This window comes from Diabrotica virgifera, chromosome 6 (assembly GCF_917563875.1).
Source record: "Diabrotica virgifera virgifera chromosome 6, PGI_DIABVI_V3a".
In the NCBI taxonomy this organism is placed as follows: Eukaryota; Metazoa; Arthropoda; class Insecta; order Coleoptera; family Chrysomelidae; genus Diabrotica; species Diabrotica virgifera.
In genome coordinates, this window is record NC_065448.1 from 40,081,786 (window position 1) to 40,090,675 (window position 8,890).

The 8,890-nt window shown below is 29.2% G+C and overlaps 1 protein-coding gene across 1 annotated transcript in view; it reads right to left on the reverse strand.

The window, feature by feature from the left end:
• LOC114326167 (uncharacterized) overlaps positions 1 to 8,209 on the reverse strand; it is a 133,059-nt gene extending 124,850 nt beyond the window's left edge. The window contains exon 1 of the mRNA XM_050652729.1: positions 8,134 to 8,209. The gene's annotated coding sequence lies outside the window, so the exon portion shown is untranslated. The remainder of the gene's footprint in view (positions 1 to 8,133) is intronic.
• Positions 8,210 to 8,890: the final 681 nt, after the last annotated feature.

Below are 8,890 nucleotides of genomic sequence, written 5' to 3' on the forward strand. Positions count from 1 at the left end.
GTATATTGACGGAGGAGTTGTGGTTACAGACAGACGGACAGACGGACGTGGATAATACAAAGTTTTCACATTTTTTCAAAATTGGGTGAAAACAATAAAACATGATGCCAGACTGATTTCTTTATGAAAATAATATATACATTCTCAAATTGTCTATTTTTCGTTGTGAATAATATTGTATTCAACAGTGATGCCAAATTTCTGATGCCAAAATGATTGATAATGAAAGTGGGATATACGTTTTCATGTATATAACGGCAGCGACAAAACGGTAAAACACTGAACTAAATGTATATAATATTTTCACTGTACGATCATTTTGGACTCAAACATTTTATGGAATAAACTTATATAACTTAGTAAGAGGTAAACAAGGAAAGCTGATATATTAAAGTAACATCAAGGAATCAAATCTCTAACTACCGAGCTGATTAGACTTCTGGTAGCAAGTACAGGAATAAAGTTATTAAGGTAGTGTAAAGTGGCATCGATATACAGATGCCACTTTGCAAGACGATGCCAAATCGATGGTAAATGCATAATGTATCGATGCCAAATTGATAGTAGGATATATATATATATATATATATATATATATATATATATATATATATATATATATACAGTTTTTGGTTATTGGGTTATGCAGCAATTGATAAGTGTACTCTTTTAAGTCTTTATTCCGAGCTTTCGTTCATGATTATGAACATCGTCAGGGTGCTACAATTATATTATATATGTGAAACAATATGAAAATATGTATATAAAATTATATGTACTTACAACTTATTGAGGATATTTCAAATAGGTGGTCATTAAAATGAGAATTGTACTTATTAAAATGGTCATGTAATGTCTCGATAAAACAAAATTATTCAAATAAAAATTTTTATAATTTAGTTCAACTTCAAAATCGACGAAATATAAAATGACACTTGGACATTCATGACATGGCATTATTTGAAATATCTAACAAAAATTTTTAAAGATGATCAATTTAGTAAACGACCAATAGGGTCAATGATAATTAAGAAAGTATTTTTTAAATTTTATAAATTACTGTTGAAATTATAAATTAAGGTAAAATTTAAAAAAATTAGTAAGATTTTTTGATCAAGTTTAATTAGAAGTTTTAAATTATTTATATAAAAGTAGTGTATAAAGTTGTTGACAAAAATTAATTTATACAAAAGTAATTTATAATGTTGTTGACAAGTCAGAGTATCTAGAAGAGGAGTTAGGAGATAACTCACGATTATCTAAAAATAGTAGATAAGAAAACATTTCATTTAGGTGGCCTATATCAGTACGATGATTCATCGAATTTGGATTTTTATTTATGTGAACCATTTCCAAAAAAAGCCGCTTTGAAGTATGTGACTCACGGTCCAATATTTTAGCGTTATTGTAATCAATTTGATGATTATTATTGAAAACATGTTCACCCAATGCACTGTCAGGGTACAATCTGCAGTCTGACTTATGTGAAGTTATTCTGTCTTTTAATCTTCTTGATGTTTGACCAATATATATTTGATTACAATCAAAACAAGGAAGACTGTAGACTGTACCAGTTTTAGAAAGCATTGGAGTCTTGTCTTTGACGTTTGAAAAAACCTTATTGACTGTGAGAGTCGTCTTAAATGCAAGTTTGATATTTTCGAAAGGCTTAAAAAGTCTAGTAAACTTCGGTGCAATATCGCTAATATATGGTAAGGTCATATAAGTTACGTTAGTAACGGGAGTCGCGTTGGTTTGCGAGTTGTCTGCATCAATGAAATAGACCAATTATAGTCAATGGCAGTAATACAGATATTAAGATATACATTACTAAACATTTCGAATAATTGTGAGTTGTCTAAATCAACATTTTTTGAACTTTTAACCTTTCTTTTTGAAAACAATTATTTTGTATTTAACAGTGGATTTTACAAACAGACTTTTGGTACACCTATGGGTAGTACAATTTCCCCTATCTTAGCTGATTATGTTATGGATTATATTTTAGATTTTGTGTTACGTGTGTTACCCTTCAAATTATTTTTCATCAAAAGATATGTAGATAACATTCTACTTTGCTTGCCTACTAATGAACTTGATAATTTGTTATTCTATTTTAACAGCTTTAACCATCATATACAATTTACTCTTGAAAAAGAGGACATATTGAGTTCTGTACCTTTTTTGGACACTAGAGTTATACGTAAAAATAACATTTTATTAGTGGATTGGTATCGTAAACCACTTAGTTCAGGCAGATATCTAAACTATAGTTCATACCATAAACACGTTATGAAAATCAATTTAATTAAATCCATGAAAAACCGCGTTTTAAAAATCAGCGATGTTTCTTTTCACTCAAAAAATTTAAAAATATTGTATCAACTTTTTTTGGAAAACGGTTATCCAGAGTCTTTGTTGAAGAAATTACTGTTTAATACAATTAACATTCAACCAACAAATGTTAATAACAATTTTGATGCAGACAACTCGCAAACCAACGCGACTCCCGTTACTAACGTAACTTATATGACCTTACCATATATTAGCGATATTGCACCGAAGTTTACTAGACTTTTTAAGCCTTTCGAAAATATCAAACTTGCATTTAAGACGACTCTCACAGTCAATAAGGTTTTTTCAAACGTCAAAGACAGGACTCCAATGCTTTCTAAAACTGGTACAGTCTACAGTCTTCCTTGTTTCAATTGTAATCAAATATATATTGGTCAAACATCAAGAAGATTAAAAGACAGAATAACTTCACATAAGTCAGACTGCAGATTGTACCCTGACAGAAGTGCATTGGGTGAACATGTTTTCAATAATAATCATCAAATTGATTACAATAACGCTAAAATATTGGACCGTGAGTCACATACTTCAAAGCGGCTTTTTTTTGGAAATGGTTCACATAAATAAAAATCCAAATTCGATGAATCATCGTACTGATATAGGCCACCTAAATGAAATGTTTTCTTATCTACTATTTTTAGATAATCGTGAGTTATCTCCTAACTCCTCTTCTAGATACTCTGACTTGTCAACAACATTATAAATTACTTTTGTATAAATTAATTTTTGTCAACAACTTTATACACTACTTTTATATAAATAATTTAAAACTTCTAATTAAACTTGATCAAAAAATCTTACTAATTTTTTTAAATTTTACCTTAATTTATAATTTCAACAGTAATTTATAAAATTTAAAAAATACTTTCTTAATTATCATTGACCCTATTGGTCGTTTACTAAATTGATCATCTTTAAAAATTTTTGTTAGATATTTCAAATAATGCCATGTCATGAATGTCCAAGTGTCATTTTATATTTCGTCGATTTTGAAGTTGAACTAAATTATAAAAATTTTTATTTGAATAATTTTGTTTTATCGAGACATTACATGACCATTTTAATAAGTACAATTCTCATTTTAATGACCACCTATTTGAAATATCCTCAATAAGTTGTAAGTACATATAATTTTATATACATATTTTCATATTGTTTCACATATATAATATAATTGTAGCACCCTGACGATGTTCATAATCATGAACGAAAGCTCGGAATAAAGACTTAAAAGAGTACACTTATCAATTGCTGCATAACCCAATAACCAAAAACTGTACATTTACTGTCAGCAAAGACTCATTGTCTTCTTATATATATATATATATATATATATATATATATATATATATATATATATATATATATACAAGGTGATTGGTAAAGAATGGGCCATAGCTTAACCTGAGATCTGTGAGCTTAAAATAGATCGAATAAAGCTAACTTTAGTACGAAATTTGATAATAACCGAAATAAAGGATGTCAAAGTGTAACTTTTATTTTATATATTCTTAAATATTTCCTGACAGGCATGGGATAACAACACGACATTTGGTAGGCGGGGTTTTTTTGGGACGAGCAATCTAAATTCGCCACCAAAAATGATGTATTACCCAGAGGACGCCACATACGTCTTTCAGCACTCATTTAATACGTTCAATTTTTTTTGTCCCTCACTCTACATACTTTTTGGATCAAAATTTTTATTCTCGTAATATTTTTACTTAAAAAAGGTATACTACATTTATCTCGCTAGACCCAACCGTTTTCGAGATAAACGCAGTTTAAATTGTGATGCAACATAATTTTTTGCATAATATCATTGTAGTTACACTCGAAGAATAAACTTAAAACCATAATAACTTCCAAAAATGTGGCCCAAGTTCCTTTAAATACGATTTGGGATGCAATGACATAAATATGAGAACTTGCATAATTATTATGGTTACAAGATTATTTTTCGGGTGTAACTACAATGATATACAAGAAAATATGTTGCACCGCAAAATTAAAATGCGTTTATCTCGAAAACAGTTGAGTTTAGCGAGATAAATCTAGTATACCTTTTTTAAGTAAAATATTAAGAGAATAAAAGTTTTGATTCAAAAAGTATGTAGAGTGGGGGATAAAAAAAATTGAACGTATTAAATGAGCGCTGAAAGACGTATGTGGCGACCTCTGAGTAATACATCATTTTTGGTGGCGAATTTAGATTTCTTATGCCAAAAAACCACCGCCTAGCAAAGTTCGTGTTGTTATCCCATGCCTATCAGGAAATATTCAAGAATAAATAAAATAAAAGTTTAATTTTGACACCCTGTATTTCGGTTATTATCAACTTTCGTACCAAGGTAAGTTAGCTTAAATCGACATATTTTAAGCTCAGGAAACTAAGGTTCACTATGACTCTATGACCAACTATGGCCCATTCTTTACCAAAGTTTCATTGGGAAAGTAACATACCTTAACTGTAGCAATAGGACACTTAAGCGGTCTCAAAAATACTATACTTAATGAGTCTTACTTCATTAATAACAAATATACTGGGTGTTTTATCAATTTTGCCATTTTCTTATTTGGTTCATAACTTTTTAACCACAATGTATATTTATTTTATATTTGGGAAGCAAATATTCTTTAACCTTCGGAGTACGAAGACTGGGTCAAGCGTGACCAGAAATTCAGTTATTTCTTAATATTTTATAAAATAATTTTTTTACAAATCCGATTGATCGTAAGTTCTCCTTATTTGTTTCAATCTATTTTTTCGTATATAATTCGTGAACATGCAAATTACAGTTTTTCCTCTACGTAACATCTATGATGCCGGGTCAGTCCTGACCCGGTCTTCGGATTCCGAAGGATATTTTCAATATGTTTGTAGGTACACGTAAATCGCAGCCGTCTCTGTTTACGGGTATACGTACAGTGGAACCCCGATAAGTCGGCCTCCGATAACCCGGAAGTCCGGCTAACCCGAACCGATTTTCATCAGACAAAACAAACATTTTTTCACTTTGACCAAGTTTTTTACTAAGAAATAAACAATACTGTATACAACTGTACGTAATTTAGATGTATTGTGCATATTTTATGTATTTCATGTTTTTGCAATTATAATGGAGTTTATCTGTAAGTATACCGTGTTTTATTAATTTTTACCATATTCTCCGGCTAACTCGGATTTTCGGTACTCGGATCGGCCGCAGTCTCGATTAATCCGACCTATCGAGGTTCCACTGTATTCAAATATGTGGCAGAAGCAAATTTACCTATGCCCGGAGCGAACTAGTATATGCCCATGGGTAACCATCTTAAAAAATTTAAATAAAATAATTTAGGATTTTGTTTGTTTTTGTCGAATTAAAGATACTGTTTAATAATACTGACTATTTAAAACATCCTTATAAATAAAATAAGAATGGGTCACGCTTGACCCATCATCGTAATCTAAGTAAGTCAAATAATCTCCCTACTCCGAAGGTTAAGGTGTACAATCAACTAATTTATTTACAATTTTAACAAATACAGATCCGGATTAAGTAATAATGGAAAATCTTCCGACTCAAAAACAATACCCAGTATGTACATTCAATTTTTTTAAAAAAGATTTTGCATTTATTTGAAAAGAGGATGAAAAACTAAATTTAGTAGTATACTTCGAATTTGAGATGATTATTTTCCTGGTAAAATTTTTAATTTGAATTCTGAAATTATGCGAATTGCGAGAGCTCGAAATAGAAAAAAAATTAAAATATGACTTACAACTTGTCAACCACACTGCAAATTTATTTTATATTTAACACCGAATATTCTTTAAGGTGTCCAATCGAATCAGTTATTTAGAATTATAAAAAATCCAGGGCCGGATTAAAAAATATTAGAAAAATATTCCGACCCAAAAACCACCCTGTACAATAAATTTTTTTAAAGTGGATTGTGCATTTGAGAAGGGTATGAGAAACTAAATTTAGTGGTACATGTACTTTGAATTTTCGGCAAAATTATTTTTCTGGTAAAATTTTGAATTTGAATTCTGGAAGTATGTGAATTGCGAGAGCTCGAAGTAAAAAAATTAATATTTAACTTAACTTTAATTAATAACATCATTTTAATCTAAATTGGTAAAAGGTTAACATTTCAGTGTTTTTTTATTATGGCGACAAATAATTTATAACAAATATTCACCTTTAATTAGTAAATAAATAATAAAGGCTCCACAAAAAATACATAATTTTAATCGACAAACTATCTTAAAAATTAAAAAAAACAAAAAATATTTGCTGAAAAATAACTTATCAAAACTATAGTTATTGTTTAAAATGACCACCACCTTGTTGAAAACAAAGTCCTGTATTTTTGGTGAACTCTTTACTATTTATTGATTAATAATTAAATGTTAATATTTGTTATGAATTATTTATCGCCATAATAAACAAACACTTAAATGTTAACATTTTACTAATTTAGAATAAATAATGGTATTAATTAAAATTAAGTCACGTTTTAATTTTTTTACTTCGAGCTCTCCCAATTCATATAATTTCAAAATTCAAATTCATAATTATATCAGAAAAACCATTTTGCCGAAAATTCGAGGTATATGCTTCTTTTCATGAGCATTTTTCAGTGCGTCACAAATGATAGAAAAAAAGGTAAGTCCGTGATAATATACATTTTAGTGACATGACATTTTAGTTAAATCTGACAGTTGTCAAATTTTATTTGCAATTTGGCATAAAAACAAATCAATTGTGCATTTATAAAATGGTATTTTCTTTGATTTGTATAGTCTTTTAAATTGTTCAGATTATATTTGTAGATATATTATATATTTCGCAAATTATTTTATTTTCGATTATAGCGCCATCTACTGACAACTAAAATAAATGTTATAAATGTCACCGAAATGTAATCACCAACGTGCGTTTTTTTTGTGACATACAATTTAATGCGTTAGAAAGAAATTAAAAAACTGTGACGCACTGCAAGATCCTCATGAGAAAAAGCATACCACTAAATTTACCTTTTCAGCCACTTTTTACATGCAAAAAACTGAACATTTTAAAAAAATATATAATGAACAGGGTGTTTCTTTTGGGTCGGAACATGTTTCCAATAGTTTTTAATCCGGCACTGGATTTTTTATGATTGTAAATAAATTAATTGATTAAACACCTTACAGAATATTCGGTGTTATATATAAAATAAATATACAGTGTGATTAACAAGTTATAAGTCGTATTTTAATTTTTTTTTCTACTTCGAGCTCTCGCAAATCGCATAATTTCAGAATTCAGATTCAAAATTTTACCAGAAAAATCATTTTGCCGAAAATTCAAAGTATGCCAACTAAATTTAGTTTTTCATACTCTTTTCAAATGCAAAACCTATTTTAAAAAAAATTGAATGTACTGGGTGTTGTTTTTGGGTCGGAATATTTTTTCATTATTTTTTAATACGGACCTGGATTTTATACAATTGTAAATAAATTAATTGATTGTACACCTTAAAGAATGTTTGCTTGGCAAATATAAAATAAATATACAGTGTGGTTAAAAAGTTATGAACCAAATCAGAAAATGGCAAAATAGATCAAACACCCAGTATCTTTGTTATTAACGCAGTAAGACCCATTAATTCTGGTATTGTTGAGACCGCCCAAGTATCCTGTTTCTACAAGTTAACGTATGTTACTTTCCCAATGAAACACCCTGTATAGCGCGGGACAATTTCTTATAAAATATGCAAGAACCAAAATAAATATTGTAAACTTACATTATAACGTCTTTTCACACACAAACAAATCGTAAAAGGGGTTCGACCTTATCAATGAACCACTATTGTAAGCGAACTACTGAAAATGGCAAAATTCCTTCAGTACGGAGTTTCAGTAACCTAATAATAAGTTCAGCCGGTGTCTGACACGGCCGAGGGCAGAAAGGGTGAGTATAAACACCCTCTTAGTCCATGTTGTGAGGCTCTATGAAAAAATTTGGGATCGTTTTCTTTGGGGATTATACAAAAATTAATTAAGAAGAAATCTCAGGGTGCCTTTTTGTCATAAAAAAAATAATTAAATTATCTTAGGTTATACTTATCCTTTCTCGTGGAGTATCTCTTAGTTGATCCTTATCGGAATAAAATAGGAAAAGGAGATAAATAGAAAAATCATACATAAGCACATATAAATACCTTTATTATCAAAAGCAATGCTCTGAAAATATATCAATTAAATCTTGTGGGCATAATTGCCCAAATGAAACTTTTACCATATAATTAATCTAATTCAAACAAATATTTATCGCTTTGTCCCTGATACCATTAATAAAATAAGCTAAGCAAACAAATTTAGGTATTTGCAAAAATACTTATACTTCCTATTAAATTTTTGAAATGTTGGAATCTTAATTCATATGCTTTTACGCAGCATTTTTAACTTCTGATTATAAAGAACATCTATCACATAAGTTATTGACTGACCTTTTTGATTCACACACAATGATGTCTCCTCTTGGCCCAAACAGCTCTTTCT